At 32.0% G+C, this 18,274-nt stretch overlaps 1 long non-coding RNA gene across 1 annotated transcript in view; it reads left to right on the top strand.

Annotated features, from left to right (window-relative positions):
• The window catches only part of LOC129049766 (uncharacterized), a 35,623-nt gene extending 19,761 nt beyond the window's left edge, over positions 1-15,862 (top strand). Inside the window, exons 2-5 of the long non-coding RNA XR_008513072.2 lie at positions 11,980-12,057; positions 13,590-13,667; positions 13,764-13,878; positions 15,520-15,862. This is a non-coding gene — a long non-coding RNA (uncharacterized LOC129049766). The remainder of the gene's footprint in view (positions 1-11,979; positions 12,058-13,589; positions 13,668-13,763; positions 13,879-15,519) is intronic.
• The last annotated feature ends 2,412 nt before the right edge of the window (positions 15,863-18,274 follow it).

Here is an 18,274-nt window from a genome sequence, read left to right on the forward strand (position 1 = left end):
AGATTGGAGAAAAGTTTAAAGGTAAGGCAATTGGCTTCTCTATATTTAGAAGTCAATTAGAGTTAAAATTATGAAACTTATTTTTCATATGTATGTGCCTTTTAGAGAGAGAGAGACAAGGAGTCAAAATCAGAAAACATTGGTCAGATTAAGTAACTAATCTGAACACCCAGCTTTGAACTGGTAAACAATATATAACAAAAACTGAGTTAATTTGCAAGTAACCCACACAGAAATATAAAGATCTAAATATTCTAAATGTAAGGTAATTGCTTGGATATTAACTATAATGTTCACACTACTTATTATAGACAGCAATTCAATTTTTGATTTAATGATTTTCTTCTTTCTAAAGGTATTTGACACATCAGAAGTTGTAAATAATGGTAAATACATCTCTGATTTTTTTATGGCCAAAATGTGAGGCCTTACCTGCAAATAGCCCCTTTCATCCATCTTCTAAAACAAAATGTGGTGCATAGGAGAAGTGAGATGTGTACAATAATCAACACACCTCATATGAATTTTAATGTCACAATTGTTATATTTTAAAATTCTGTTTATTAAAAATCAATTATAGTTTTCAATCCTAGCATAATTGTTTGAGATATATCTGATTTCAAATTAATTCTATACATGTGCAATTCTTGATTTTTATTTTTTCTGTTCCTCCTATTAGGGGAGAAAGAAAGAAAAAAGGTTAATTTTTAGGTAACTTTCATTCATTTCATTTGATACAAATGAATGCTTTTTTCTCTTTATTTATCATACATCATTTCAATTCATTTCCTAAACTGTTCTTAAACCTATGAAGAACAGATCATCTTACAACATCTTACAGTTCTAATGCTTTCCTTCTCCCCGGCTTTATTATTATTATTTATTCATAGCATTTGTCACAATTCAATGTATAAAGCAGTTTATTTTGTTTTGTTTGTGGTGACAGTGGTGGTGGTTTATACTTCTATTAGAACATAAGCTACCTAAGTGTAGGTATTTTTGTCGTTTATTCTGTTGTGTTCTTAATACATAGAACAATGCCTGGCTCATAGATGTCACTGATTTGTTGTTGTTCTTATTATCAAATGAATAGAGAGACAGATACATTCTTGAACCCATCACTTTAAAAAAGCCCGTTACATTTGTGAATAGAAACATTTTATTACAACTTAGAAACTGATTAAACAAAAATGAAACAACTTTAACTATAATATTACTATGAAAGTTGTCATTTTACAGAATCATTCAATCTGCGGAAATTTCTATAGATTGGGGACAGAATATGGTTGAAACAAAATACAGGTAGTCCTCTAAATCCAATTATGTTATTTCTAGGTTATTCTTCCTTTATACTTGCAACACAACCCTGGAAGGTTTGCTTGCAATAGCTAACCAGATAAGTACTAATTTACTTAAGGATAAAGAAAGTCAGGCTTGTAATAGCTTCTTTAGAAATAGGCATATTTACCCAAAGACTCTTTAAATATAGCTTCTCAATTGACTGCACAGCATCACAGATTTTGTTAAGCTCCTGGTAAGTATATTTCTTTTTTTAAATTAACTTTAGGTTTTGAGTCAGAGCTAACCTCACAAAAAGAGAGTTTGCTTATGTTACAGCCCCAGAGTTTTTAAGACACTTGCTTTATAGCTGTAACTAATAATTTTGCAAAATATCAGATCTGAGAGAAGTGAGGGCTCTGAGTAACTGATTTTGACAGAGCCTCACAGCATCCTTTCTCCAGAGTGTCTGCATTCTCTCCATTCACGACCACCATATTTTGGTCACTATAGCAGTTTCACAAAACAAAGGGATACTGGGTTCATGGGCTAAGAGTAGTTTGTGGAGGCAGAGTGTTATTTTCAGTGTGATTCTCCCTAATTTTGCAATGCAAAACCAAGAGTAGAACCAACATTCACAAATACTGGGTGGGTGGGGTATATTTAAGAAATATTTACTGAGAATTGAATAGAGCTACTGCAAGTATGCATGTAAATATTTCATTCAAGACTTATTACTGTTTCCCACCAAGAAGACTGAGGCTAGATTGCCTTAAATATAAAAAAGCAAAAGCTCACTTAAATTGATGATACTAACTTGAGAATGGGCAGTGTCATACATCTTGTTCACATTGCATTCCCAGTTGAAAGCAGCATACCTACCTTGTAATAGCATACTCTACAGTTCTGTAGAATTCATGCATGCTTGAAGAAATGAATTCAGAAGTAAAAAGAAAGCAGAATAGTCTAACTCCAGCATGACTAAGTTGTAAGGCCTATACTCTAGTTAGTACAGGCAACCCATCTGCCTTTCCCTCAATACTAAGCACCCAACCAACTCACAATTAAAAAGAATATAAATCCAAATGCAGAAAAAAAACACAAAGAAAATCTCAGAGAAATTTGACAAAACAAATGATATCATTTAAACTACTTTTAAAAGAACTAAATGTGTCTTTTGTCAGCAAGTATTTCTTAGAACAAACTTTTCCTTTCTAACAGAAATTATATTTCATGTAGGACACTGCTCTTATACTATCAAGTTGCAAAATTGTTATTTTTCTAAGCTTATTCTTTGGGACAGAAAATAAATTTATTCAAATAAATAGGCAGTAGCATTACTGGGAAATCTTTTCAGAAGAGGCATGACATTCTCCTTTGTGTATTCATTATAAATATAAACAATAATCCTGTTTATTTGACTTACTTACTTGATTTCTGCCTTTATGAAGTTTATCACTACTCAACTTCAACATAGAATTAATAGTCTAGAAATTCCTTCTTAATATTTATAGCCAATTGGAAACAGTCATAGTACCTCTCAACAAACTCTTTTATAGGGGTGAAGGGGAAATTACAAATAGATTTTCCTTACAACTAAGTCATTTCGTTTCTTTAGCAATATCAGTGCACTTGCACTTAAACCTCTTAGTCACACCAAGTACTTAGCGTGTCAGAAAAGTCTTTTACATATTTTTGATATCAAAATATTTCATATTATTACCATGGAAATTCCAGTTCTTCTATAGAGGCTGTATTCAGTGCTAAGGATGAATGAAGAAGACTATTGAAGTTTAAACACCATGTCTTCCTTGTACAATTTTCAACGTGACTCTGAATCCAAAAATGCAAAGTGTCACAAGGGATCTGAATCTGGATTATTCATGTGAAGACTGCTGTGTACAAGTAACACTAAAATAATTGAAGTGGCTGCAGTTATATGAACTTTGGTTTATGCTGATACATTACAGATAATTTCAGACTAGGATGTACATGATCAAATTTTGATGAGAATGTAAATCTTTTCCAATTTTTTCTCCTTTGAACTTCTATATTATATACAGATTCATGATTCCTTGTCAAGAGATTAGTTTAGCTTCTGAGAGATCATCCCCACAACATTTATTCTAAATTATAAGATGTTTGGGAGAAATAATTATGTACCTAGAATTTTCAGTCATATGCTATATATGTATACGTGCTGATCTATGTGTCTATCTACATACTTATATAACAAATTGTGTGTGTATATATTCATATACACATACATATATTTATATGCATAAACATGTATTCATAATTTTATGCATATGTGTCTAGATATAATTATAACTAACTAATAAATTCTAATTATTGCCATTTCCTATTTTTTCATTAGTTTTGTCAGTCTTCTCATCATCTTTAAGAATATCCGGAATATGTTTACATATATTATGCATTTAGATAAAAAAATTAAACTATCAAACACCATTAATACATTAATTCACTCTATATTTGCAAACAAATATTACTGGGATTATGAGACAGTGTATTATGGTGATGAATGTTAAAAGACCCTGGTTTTAGTTCTAGGCGTGTTATGTTATGAGGTCTTAGTAGGTCTGTTATAAAATCTCTGTACTCCAGTTTACTGATCTTCAGAATGAATATTCTATTATTTATTCTGACTATCTCACAGAACATTTGGGAATATCACATTAAGGTTTTATTAGATAATTTGAAGACAATTTAATCCTATAAGCATTAATAATATTAAATCTTATAATAAAACAAATGATACAGCAGGAACAATAAAGTCTTTATACATTCTGATGTACAAATTTTAATGATTTCTTGAATTTTTTTCTATATATATACATTTTTATTAGTTTGGTTTCCTACATATTTAGTTTAATTCAACAAATATTGGCATATTAGTATATGCCAGTCTTTGAAATTGCATGACTGGGAACATAAAACTAACAAGGAATAATACCTGCTCTTAAGGAACTTACAGTCTCCATTAAGGAAGTAAGACAAGGACCTAATAGTTATGATATAAAGCAAAATATCCATAAAAGAGGTGCCAAAAGGTGTTATGGAGTCCAAGAAGGTTATCAGAATAAAAAGTAGCACTTGACACGAATGTTCAAGAATGAGTAGGACTCTACCTCAAGATCATAAGCTAGAAGCCACTTAAGTCAAGTGGAATAGTGAGATAAAGCTTAAAGAATTTAGAAAGTGTGAATATGTTCTAGGGAGTGTATGCTTTTCAGTAAAATTGCAATGCATAGTAATCTGGCAAGATATAAACATTTAAAAAAAATTTGGGTACACACTTAGTTTGTACGTTTGTCAGCATACAATAGGTAGATACTAAGGATCCGTGAGCAGGGGACCAAAATATTTGAGGCTCCACATTCTTGTAAAGGAGTACAGTTATCTTTAGGAAGACAAATTTGACATGGTTATGATGATGAATCTCTGGTACAAGGGTAGTGACATGAGTTAGTATGTATTACAATGTCAAGACAGGTTCTGTCTGAATTTCTTTGAAAGCAGAATGAAATTTTAAAAGGGTTAGAGATGACAGAATAAGGAAGCAATACTGATTAAGTTTTGGATACAACACACGGAGGCAAAGATGATTCTATGGGTTTTGAATATACTTGAACATAGTTGACTAGAAAAATGGGAGTATAATGGTGACCGAATTAACCAAGATAGAGAATTCGGAAGAATATCATAATTCCGGAGAAAAAACGTTTTTTAGTGGTGAAGAGGAAACTGATTTCTGATTTGGACTGTAGAGTATATGATTCATCATACATTTTGAATCTATATAACAAATATAGTCTGGGAGATTGAAGTCAGTTTGATATCATCCATTGAGATGTAGTTCTTATAATGGGTGGGATGAACATAGACCCATGGAAAACAACTACAGTTAAAGATAAAAGAAGAAATAGGTGGTATGTGAAGCAATAGATAGTACTCAAAACAATTAGGAAAAACCAGCAAACACAGTAACACCAACATGTTTTAATTTCAAAATTAAAAAGTGTGATGAACAGTACAAAATGATGGAAAAGAATGAATCTTTGGGGAAATCTTTGGACTTGGCTTCTAAGGGATCAATAGAGGGGAAATATAGTCATTCATTTTCATTTAACAAATATTTGAGACCCTCCTATGAATTTTTTTTAAAGGTAACCAAAACAAGCATATTTCCCCTGGCTTCCTAGAGCTTACAGTGTAATAAGCTGGTAATTAACTGACAATAATAAAACACACAAATATTCAATTAAACTTTTTAGGAATGTTCTAAGGAAAAGGGTAAATATAATAGAGAAAACCTATCTGGCCTAAATGATAAAGAAAGGATTTTCAGAGGATTGTATGTATAAGCTGAGACCAGGAATGAACTAGACAAAGGAAGAGGGGCTTAGAGCATTAAGAGACAAAACAAAAGCAGACACAACCCTGAGTATGGAGATGGCACTGGGGAAACGAAAAAAAAAAAAGTTCTGAAGCAACGTGAGTGAAGGTGGTAGGATAATCATTCATTTCTTAATTTATTTCATAAATTATCTGTTGATAATTTATGAAATATGATATGTCTTGGGGAGTACCAGTGCCCATCAAACAGGAGCTGTAAGGCTGGATTGGTGAGAAGAAACCAGGTCATGCAGGCTTTATGTCCTACTTTAAGGAATTCTGTCTTTATTTGATGAGCAATTGGAAGATTTTAAAAGGCTGCAAGAAGGAGAATGTGTATAGCATTTGCATTTTAAGACAATCACATAAGCTATAACATAGAGAATGACTAGAGATGGCAGGATTGGATGTAAAGGTCTACAAGAAGAAGTTATTGCAGTATCCTAGCAAGAGTACATGGTAACCTAGCGTGGGGTAGGGACATTAGACATGAGAAGATAGATTTGAAATATATTCAGGAGGCAAAACAAATAGGTGTGGTGATTGATTGAATAGAGAGAATGAAGAATGTGGAGGTATCAAGATTGATTCCCAGTTTTCTGGCTTAAATTTTAGTGACTGTTGCTGCCATTCCAGACAAGAGGAATACTGGAGAAGCATAAGGTATTAATACACCAGTGAAAAACAAAGTTTTAACATTTTTGTTCAATAAAGATAATGAAAACCGTCAATTTAGCTGCACAATCTTAGTCCCATTTCTGACTGATAATAAGCATTGGTCTAATGTTTGGTTGAGAGTAGCAGGTTTGTCCATGGAGTTCATCTCTCCATGTACAGCTAATTAGGATGGGGTTTGAATCTACAGCACTGGCCTCATTACCACATGCCCAAATCAACAGAGCTAGCCAGGCCAGACAGATGAAAAGAAATGCATTCACTGTGATGGCGATTACGTTCATATGCAGTGCACTATTTTCCAGAACAAATAAATACAGTTGAAAGACTATAACTGAGATCAACAAATAATTAGTGTACCGGAAAGAAGGGATAAAAGTGGGAAAATAGTCTTAAAGCACATGTCCATTATATTCCAACACAGAAATTCTGCATGTTTCTTCTGGCATTTAAACTCATCATTGTTACCCATCATTAATACATATATTATAGTTTTCATGAACTCACAATCAAGATTTTTTCTTTTCTTCCAACTAATATTCCCAGCCTAAACTTTGAATTAAGTATGCTTCACCAAGTAGAGCATATTTTGACTCTTCAACCTACTTGATTTCCTCTGCCAATGTGCACCATTAAGTAATATTTGCCTTTGATAATTATCCTGTTTTCAGTATCCCAGCACATCCCTAGGACTTCACTAGGCAGACATGGTTCTCCTTACTGTATTATACTTCCCTTGTAGAATGCCTAAAGCTTTATTTTCTAGGCCAAATCTAGAAAAGATCCACTTTTGAAAAATAAAAACCCCAAAGAAAACTTTTCCTTGCACTAAACCATTTTCTTCCTTTTCTCTCATCAGGGGTTTTCCTTCTTCTTTTTTTTAAGACAACAAAATTAACATATGTTCAATGTGAAAAAAAAAAAAGTACCCAGAAAGAAAATAGAAAATGAATAAAAAATGAAACTGCTTCACTATATCTACCAGGCAGGAAGAATCCTAGCACTTTAGGGTATACATGTTTTTATAAATATATCAGCTGACATATAACTTTATGTATTTTTTTAGCCTAACAACATATAGTGGACATATTTATATGTTAATACATATATCCTATGTTAAGTTTGAGCCCATTTTCTTAAACAGATTCTTGCTTCTCTCTTCTACGAATAAATCATTTTTCAGTTCTTTCATAAGTAGTGTTTGAGACAAGGGTTTCAATGCAGTATTTTATCTGGATGGTGATGCCAGTAAATCTGAGATGTGAGGAAATGAGAAAGGGAAGTTAAGACAACCAATAAAGGATTGCTCTTGATCCAGGGACCATGGTGAGTAATAAACTTGGTCTCACTGGAGAACTCTGGGTGTCTATAAAACAGGCTCTTCAGAGCTATTCTCCCTCAGGGATGGAAAGCTGAGGAGTTGATCCAAGGCTGCTGGCACAGGGTGGGGAAAGAGGAGAGTGGTTGTGGCGGTGTTAAATGTCTGACACTTTTGAATTACAATCATGGATAGGTCCTGGTTCTTGAAAAAATCTCACATGCAATCAGGTGTCCTCAGGATGCACTGTGCTATTAAAGCTGGAGTAGATATAAGAGCACAAATGCTTTATGTCATGCTCCCTTTCTGATGGGCAATTAGATCGTTTCCATTTCTTTCAACATTATAAACTACCACAATATCCTTATACATAATTATTTGTATGACTGATTTTTTACATGATATAATTCCTATTAGCGACATTAAAGGGTAATTCAAAAAATTCAAGGTTGTAATCTGTGGGTATGTTTTGGGATAAAGAGAGTCAACTTTCTTCTTAAATGAATGTTTCTATGGAATGTCAGCTAATATATAATTAACTTTAAATGTTACCTTCTAAATTTAGATTTAATACTTAAAATATCTAACTTTTAGACACATTTATTTGATAATTTTACATATTTCATCATTGCTATGAAAAAAGCCAGTACTTTGAGTTAAAATAAATGTACCTAACATAATACAAGTCTAAAAATTTGTTTTATTTTCTATTTTAAGATAAGGGCAACGTTGATTTGAAAATTACAACGGCAAGAAAATATTTAGTAGTTAAGCCTAGACAAAGCATCCTTAGACTTTACATCAAAAAAGCACAATCCATAAAGGAAAAATAAATAAATTGGACCTTATCAAAACTAAAAACTTTTTCCCTGCAAAATACCATGTGATAAGGATGATAAGACAAGGTGCAGGCAGGGAGAAAATATTTGAACACCACATGTCTGGCAAATGACTTTGATGTTGAATATAAAAAGAGTTCTCAAAACTAAACCATTTAAAAATGCAATTATAAAACAGGCAAAGGACATGGTTAGACATTTCACAGAAGAGGATATTCAGATGGCAAATGAAAAGATGTTCCACTTTATTAGCCTTTAGGAAAATGCAAACTAAAACCGCAATGAGATATCACTATACACCTATCAGAATAGTTAAAACAAAAACAAAACAGTGACAATAACATATGTTGGTGAGAATGTACAGAAATTTGATCACTCATACATTGTTGGCAGAAATGCAGAATGATATACTCACTCTGGAAAGCAATTTGGCAGTTTCTTATACAACTAAACATGCAACTACTATGTTGCATGCCATTATACTCCTGGACATTTATCTCAGAGTAATGGAAATCTAAGTTCACAGGAAAATGTGTACATGAATGTTTGTAGCAGCTTTATTTATAATAGCCCTGCACTGGAAACAATCCAGATGTCCTTCAATGGATAAATGGTTACACAAAATGTAGTACGTGCATACTACACAATATTACTCAGCAATAAAAAGGCACAATCTATTGATACATACCACAACTTGGATAAATCTCCAAGAAATTAGGCTGAAAAAAGCAACTCCCCAATATTTATGTAGCGTATAATACCATTTATGTAACATTCTTGAATTGACAAAACTGTAGAAATGGAGAACAGATTAATTGTTGCCAGTGGTATAGAATTAGCTGGCCGAAGGGAGATGTATTGTCAAAAGGCAACACTAGGGCGATCCCTGTGGTGACTGAACTGTTGCGTATTGACTGTGGTGATGGATACATGAACCTACAGATGTGTTTAAAATACACAGAATTAAATACACACTTACACGCAAGCACAAATAAAACTGGGGAACAAGATTAGTGGATTGTATCAATGTCAATATGTTTGTGATATTGTACTACAGTCTTAAAAGTTATCACTGGGGGAAAATAGGTAAAGTGTATATGAAACTTTTGTGTTATCTCTTACAGCTGCATGTAAATCTATGTCAAAATAAAAGGTTAAATTTTTACAAATTAGCAACATTTCTGTCTAGAATATATGTACATATATAAATATTAATGATTAACTTTTGAAGAATGCCAAACTTGTGCTTATTCACTAATAAATGTCTAATTTTTCTAAATGTTTACATTCTAAAATAAGCATGATTATTCAAAAGTCATTTATATTAGAAAGTAATACCAGAGAACTTACTTCATTTGAGGGCTAATATAATTTATGTCAGTTACATAACAATATTAAAATATTTGCATCATTAAAATATTGTGGAAAATTCTTCCTTGTCTATCCTCAAGATAAAACAAGGTTAAAAAAAGGGTTATTCATGAAAAAAATTTAAAATTATTTAGAAGATAGATTACTGCATTAAGCCATTATTTTGAAAAAAAAAAATCCAAAATGGTTTCTTTGCTAAATATTATACCTGATATGCATTACCTCATTTAATCATCATGGCATTATGAGATGGGTATTATTATTGCTGCGCCTTTTTTTTTTACAGGTGAGTAAACACTTACATAGCACTTCTTATTTACCAGTAATGTTCTAAGTGTTTTACATATATTAGCTCATAAATTAGGCAATATACTACCTCCTTTTACACATGAAGGAATGGAGGGAAATTGTATAGGAAGAATCCAGGCAGTCTGGCTCCAGACTGCTCTACAGTGTGTCCAAGGGACACTAAGGAACAGAGAACTTAAACCATCTACATAAGGTCACACAGCTACTAATGGTAAAATCAGGATTTGAACGTACGTTCTTTCCACTACACCAATGTTTACCAAATTCTGATTTTTTGATCATATACACCAGAATTATTTAAGCAGCTTGTTTAAAACCTAGGCCCTCTCCCTTCCCCCCATCTCTGTTGACTGTAAACCTCTGGTGCCAAAACCTTGGAATCTCAATGGTCAGTAACCATCCTAGGAGGTTTTGATTAACATTAAAGTCCCAATCTGGCTGCATTCTAATACACAAAGCAGGTTTTCTATGAGATTCAAATGAAATATCTGGAATAATTATAAATGATGGCATATTTTATCAATTTTAATGTTTTATTTTTATTTATTTATTTATTTATTTATTTTTTTGAGAAGGAGTTTTTGCTCTGTTGCCCAGGCTGGAGAGCAATGGTACAATCTCAGCTTACTGCAACCTCCGCCTCCTGGGTTCAAGCGATTCTCCTGCCTCGGCCTCCTGAGTAGGTGGGACTACAGGCGCCCGCCACCACACCAAGCCAATTTTCATATTTTTAGTAGAGATGGGGTTTCACCATGTTGGCCAGGCTGGTCTCGAACTCCTGACCTCAGGTGATCCACCCATCTCAACCTCCCAAAGAGCTAGGATTACACAAGAGCTAGGATTACAGGCGTGAGCCACCATGCCTGGCCAGTTAATGTTTAATTTTTAAAAACACTTTAACATCTCTGAAATAGGACTGACTGTTAAAACTGGTGGTTCTTGTAATCACAATAAAAACAGATTTTTTTTTCTTCTCCATGCTACGTAAAATAATGTTGCTTTAGATTTGTTAATGTATGCAGGTTCACTGGGTATTAAAATACAAGAGACATTGCTTATTAAGCACTATATATATATATATATATATATATATATATATATATATATTTTGCTCTTGGGTCACATGTGAAAGGGTGCCCTTCTACATGCCGTAAGAGTCAGGGTTCTGGAAAAAAAATCGTTAAGTCTTCCATCATATGTAGAATCACATATACTACATGTAAGTCACTAACCCATGAACAGATAAAATAATGAGTTTGAGAACACTTTGAAAATGATAAATCGTTATGTAAATGCTGTGTGTGTATGAATGTAAGCATAAGCACGGGCTTGAAGTAAGATTATTAGAGAAAGTAGAAATAACTTGATGATGTTCATTTCCAAACTTGGCACATGTGCATTGTAACAGACTTCATGATTTTCAACATTCTTCTCTTTCTCTAATAATAGGAAGCATATCAGTAAAGAGTGCTTTTTAATGCTTGCTATACTCTAGGAAATTATTTAAGTGCTTTTCACAGATTATCTCATTTGAGCCTCCTATGAATCCTCTAAAATACCATATTATTACTGTTGCTATTATCCTTATTTTACAGGAGAAAAAAACTGAGTTGTAGGAACATTAAATAAGTTGATTAAAATTACTTAATGAGAAAGTGCTAGAGTAAAAGTGTGAGCAGAAGCACTTTGAGACAGGAACTTGCTTGTTGAAATACGTCTTAAAGTAAAATTTACTCTAAACTAATCTACATTATGTGACTTCACATAACACAGGAAGGAGAAAGTGGACAGAGAAGCCAAGATGTAAATAGTCACTGAAAAGGAAAGAAGAGAAAGCAAGAAGAACATGAGGTAAAATATTTGCAGATGTATTTATTGCAACTCCTTTTCAAACTTACTTGATTTGAACACTTTATTTCCACTTTCTAGATTTTATGTCTCTACCAAATGAATTTGATTACAAAATTTTCCTTTTGTCTCTCTTGTACTGATGTGAGCACTCATTTAACTAATTTCATTTTAAACTACATTATCCATACCTATTCATATTGTCCCCATCTCTGTGACTTCATTGTCTATGATTCTGTTCTATAAACTCTGCAATTCTGTTCTTTGATCCACTGCATATATCTGACAGCTGGACATTCTTCTCATTCTATCTACATTTTCTGTATTGGGCATGCAATCTGAACCTATTCTCAGGAAAATTATGAAATGAATGTAGTCTTTCAAGTCCTATACATCTTCTTTTAGCATGCTTCTCCTTCTTTTTCCTAGTCCTTTCTGGTAAGTTTTCTCAGCCTATTATTCTAGTTATTGGGAAGATTTTGATCAGATAAAATGTACCCCATATTATTAAGGACGAATATCTTTCTCTTATGAAAGTATTTGTAGTTTAAAGGAATACTAAATGGAAAAAAGTAGTGCTAAGGATGAAGGAATGGATAACTGAATGGCAAACTGCAGAATAATTGCATCATATTCTAGAGTGGGGGGATTGATTCAGAATGGGTACCCTTCCAGCACCCCCAGATATGACTGCATTGGAAAAAGCCTTTTGGATACATTCAAAATCTCAGTCTTGTACAAGATATTACCAAAATCTGCAAAAAGATGTATGTTTCTTTCATTAAAAATTTACAACAGACATTGAAGTACTTATTTTTCATTTACTTAATAACTATTATTTGGCTGCCATATATTAGCACCATACCATCCTTATATTTTGGACTTATCGGCCTGTTAAATTGTGTTAGTTTTGAAAATTAAAAAATGTAATTCAAAGCAGAAACAAGTTAAAATAATAAAAATTAATAGTCCTCTCTATTCAACACTGTTCCCAATTTTGAAAATTAATTTGTTTCTTATTATTTTGTTCCATTCGTAAGAATCTAGTTTCTGCTACATGAACTATTACCCTAAAATAGTCTTAATTTTAAAATTTTGTTTTACAATTCAAATTACCATACAACTCTGAAAAATATCTGCCTGTCTGAGTATACTACACTTCAAGTTTAGATCCCAAGAAATATATACTGCAGCAAACTCTAGAAAGGAGCTAAGATTTTGAATTTAGCTGGAGCTTATATGATCCTACTGATGTAAACTGAAGCATAATATTCTATAATTAATACATTTTAGTTATAGAGATTCCCTAAAGTATTATTTTCATGTGTAATTATGATATCTAACACAAAATATACAGAATTTGTCTAATTTTCCTTAGTTTAAACATATAATGATTTTCTTTGCAAAACATTAACATTTGCTCTTTTATTAAGAAATACAATTGTTTTCTGTAAAACTAAGAAGTGCTAGAAAATTATGTTGCAAATGGTTAAACTGTTTCTTCAGTTGGCTTCTCATTTTTTCTCAACATACAGGAGATCTCTTCTGTCTATGAAATTACATTGATTTTATTAGTGAAAGATGAAGTTGCTGTTCATTTCTAGGCTAACTGAGTAAGTTCTGGTCTAAATATGATTCTAAATCATAAATTATTTCGATAATCATTAATTCAGTAGTCTCCATAGAATCGTGACTTACAATTTACCTAGGTTCAATAGAGACTACTGAAGATGTGAATGACACATCATGCGATGGAAGAGGTTACAGTTTCATTTGGGAAGCAAGTATGTAGACAACTAAAGACTACTGGAAATACAAATATAGGTAAGATCCTTAATTCAACTAAAATAGCATATGAAAAATAAACAGCAATTAACACATAGTTAGAAGGCAGTTGGGGGGTTGATTTTTGAACACTGTTAATGAGTCTGTTAATGTTAATTGTATCTGCATTTCCAAAATTTCTTAGGTTTATTTAGATATATAATACCAAAAATAAAGATAAAATTAAGCTAAAATGTCAGTAGGGAAACAATGATAAGCAAGTTAATTTTTAGAATTCCCTTTATACTTTGGTTCATTCAATCACTGTCAAGCAATATTATTTGTTTCTCCCAGAAAACTCACATTTAGCCTGGTGTCCCCATGAAATATATGATTAAAACTATCTTCCTGAATAACATTAGCACCATTAAACTGCAATTATTTCACATATCATACAGAAGCCCAGAGTTACTAAACTGAGTTATAATTCTTAAATCACATTAATTCAGGAAGATTTTAGTGCCTGTTTGTTTAACACAATCTTATAAATCATCCTTTAGAAAGGATGTAAAAATCCACACATATCTTAATGGGCTAATTGTGCTCACTGCAGTGTTGAGTCTCTAAAAGCTTTTCAATAGTGAGAGAAAATGATGGCATTTTCATCTGAAATTGCAAACATAATTGCTCTTCTAAATATCTTTTTGTTTCTAACTTAAGTGCTATTGACAGCAGAAATTTCCCCAAAACACTAATAGAGTATTTAACATAATTTCATTTATTGAAAAAAAATCCAAGGGAAAATAACATACAACTATCTGAAACTATTTAGCAGGAAGAAAATACCAAAAGGAATAAAATTAAATCTAAACTTTGAGATTTCAAATGAAACTAATATTCAATATAAATTTAACACAATGTATATTTGATTAAACTTACACATTTAAATATATTGATGAGACTCAAGAAATAAAAATGATATCCTGGAAACCCAGGACAACAATTAAGAGCCATACAAAAACGAACTGAAACTAACAAGCTAATCCCTATTTTATAGAATTTCCCATTGTTTTATTGAAAAATAAGAATACACTTTAGCTCAACTCATGGAAAATTAGTACAATTGAAATTAAATTCAATCAGTTGTAAATATTTCCTTGAGAAAACTATTTCAGTTTCTACCCAGAGTTTAACCTCTGCCCTACTCAACATTTTGAATTCCAGTTCCCTAATTTCAATATATTCAATGTAGGTTCAGGGTAGTGATATCACCACTCATAATTTATTAAGCTTTAAATTAATATGTTAACAAAGTCATTCATATACAAATATATGGAATATTTCTCCCTTTCTAAGCCTCGCTTCTTTTTCTAAGCAGACATGAACATATGGATTGATTCAGAACTGACATAGTTCACATACAGATTTCAAGTCTTTAGTCTTTCTTTTTCTATGTAATAACAACATACATGTTTACTGATAAATATTGTGGATATTCGGCAAAGAACATTTTATATTAGATTTGAAAAAAGTTCCGATCATTCTGTGGTAGCTTTTCTCCTATATAGAAGTAGAAAATGCCAGACATTGCTTTTTAAAAATAAGCACTAAGAAAACTAATAAACTGATTAGCCACAAAGGGAACATTGTAGGAAAGGAAATAGCTTGGGATTGAACCCTATGATTTTATTGTTTTCACAGAAAATGCAATAACTCCTCATTGACATCAACTACCCAGTTGCAAGAAGAGTGTACCTTCTGCTTTGGTGAGACACAGATGAAACAATTAGTAAAAAGTAGTCATCAACCAAGAAGCAAATTAATTTGGGGTAAAGATTTTCCAGTTTAAATGTCGGTTGATCGGCCCTGATCTTTGAAAGGCACATTAAAAAAAAAAGTTTTGTGGTAAATAATACGCACTCACAAGAATACTTGGAAATCAGTCTATAAAAATCAGATTATTCCATCACCATCTTTCAAATCACTAATCAAAGCAAAGAAAAATCGATCATGTAAAACACCAGAGCCAGGTTCATACAGTCTTAATTACATAACTAAATGAATTAATTGTTCTTCAAGTTACACATTTTATTGACATATATGTTTATTATAAAGTTTTTAAAATAAAAATGCATGTTTGGTGAAAAGTTAATACAGTTGTAATTTGTATTTCATCATATTTTAAAATACAAAAGAATTGAATTGCTTTTACTCTATTACATGATGTCACTGACTAGCTGGGTTGTAATTCTCAATATCATAATTATCATAATTCATTGCCATGCCGAAGTCAATTCTGTGATACGTGTGAAATGAAATACCTTTAGTTTAGCCTATTGCATGACATTGTGGTGTACCATGCATCTTTCAAATCTCTTAAAGAAAAGTTAATGGCAGGCCAAACTTGTGACAAAGTACTGTGAATAACACGGAAGGAGGAAACATTTTAAACAGGGATATGTAGCATATTGTGATTTGTGGTGGAATTAAAAAACACGTAGCAGGAAAAAGAAAAAAAAAGAGTGTACCTAGGTATGTATATAATGTACTTAAGAGAGGACTCAGATTTTTAAAATGGACAAAATAAAAATTACATTATTTTTAAATACTGCATAGTCAATGAGCATTTGATGTAAATCTTACAAATATGGTTGGGTGTTTTCTTCTCAGTTTAGGGTTTGTTGAAAAGTAGTAATATTAGGCATTGTTTGGCACTTCTGGCAATGTTAGTGACTTTAGTCAATTTCATTTTATCTATGAAGCATTTTACAGATCACTACAAAGAAATGCTGCCAATTGCAATTAAAATAGGCCCAATTGCAGAGATGTTAACATGTAGAGAGACAAGCATTCCTGAACCCATTAAATAGAATAATACTCCAAATTAATTGGGATCAATTACTGGCAATAAGAGATTACATGGTATATTCTTTCTTCCACAACATTAGAAACTCCATTGCCTGGTGCCTCTCTATAAAAGAACAAAAAATATTGGCATCAATTACACTTTAAATATGTTATCAAAACGGAAAAGGAAAAATATATTGGTGAGTCCAGTTCATAATAAATACAAAAAATATTAGGAAAAGGAAGGCAGTTGCTAAATGAGTGTTTTAAACGTTTCATTATTTTTACTAATATTAAAGAAGAGGTTACTTAACAAAATTTACATTTCACTTATCCCAATCTTTTAAAATTTCTGCATTTTATCCATTTACTTTCAATTAAAGCAACTGAACATATAATCTGTAGTGAAAAACGTTGATTCAAATTGTTTGTTGGTTTACGTGAATGATCCAGAACCCACTTGAGATATACATTTTATTACCATCTCAATAAGTCTGATTGCTTTGCACTTCTTCTGATTGCCCCTTTGTTCTTCACATTCATCTGCAATTTTTTAAAAATTTAATCAAAATTAATTTGTGGTACCAGCCAGTTCTCATTAACTTCTGAAGCATTGTGTATTCTTACTGTTTGAGAGGGTAGGAAAGATTTTAGTATTTTATAAATGCTTAGTAGTAGGATTGAAACTTTTTCTTACAGTAACTTCTTTGTGCAGGATTAGTTAGGATAATAGGACATTTGGTTGTTTACCTGAAAAGGACACACGTATAGTCAAATATTCTGAATATAGTCTTTTTTATTTTTTATTTTTTTGCAAAACCCTCACTGAAATCAACTTAAAGATCAAGGGAGGGAGAGGCAATGAGTTAAGAGTCTCCTTTTAGATCTAAAACATTTTCATTGCTATTATCATGAATGAGAGTGCAGAAAATCAATTAAAAAGGGTGATCTACTGATAAGAGATAGTGGAGAAAAGGGGCTAGTTGCCACAAAATGGAAGTCAAGGTGAAGAGAAATTTTGTAAAAAGTAAAAGAAATGCCCCAGATACTGTGTATTTGAATCTCTTTGGTCTGATAAAGTATATGGGTTACTGTGAAACTCTGAAAAAATTTTAAGATGCCTAATTCATTCAAACAAGTTATGAAACTCATTTGTTTATTATGTTTAATTTAAAGGACTTGGTTCAGATCAATTCCATCACTACCTAAATATTCAAACTGGTCCCCTTTTGAACTGACTGAAAATAGACATTAAATTCCAGGTTCATATATGTTTCATATTTTACCTTCAAAGGTTTAACTGCTTTCTGCATGTATTACAAATATAGGAGAGTACATCAGGGAGTTCCTATTAAAATTTCTTTCTGCAGACATTAAGGTATATGGAGCACTGAAGATTTATCCCATGGTAACCAATAAATTGTATAACTAATTTCATTTTAGTGATAAGTGAACATTGCTCAACAAACACACATACTGCTTGTCATACCTTACCTGGAAAGAGGCTTTATTGAACATAGCTGTAAAATTATATTTTAAGTTGAATTACTGAATTTGCACAAACATTTCTACAGAATTGTTTTAAAAAATCAACCTTTGTCATTTTCCA

This window comes from Pongo abelii, chromosome 15, assembly GCF_028885655.2.
Source record: "Pongo abelii isolate AG06213 chromosome 15, NHGRI_mPonAbe1-v2.0_pri, whole genome shotgun sequence".
NCBI lineage: Eukaryota > Metazoa > Chordata > Mammalia > Primates > Hominidae > Pongo > Pongo abelii.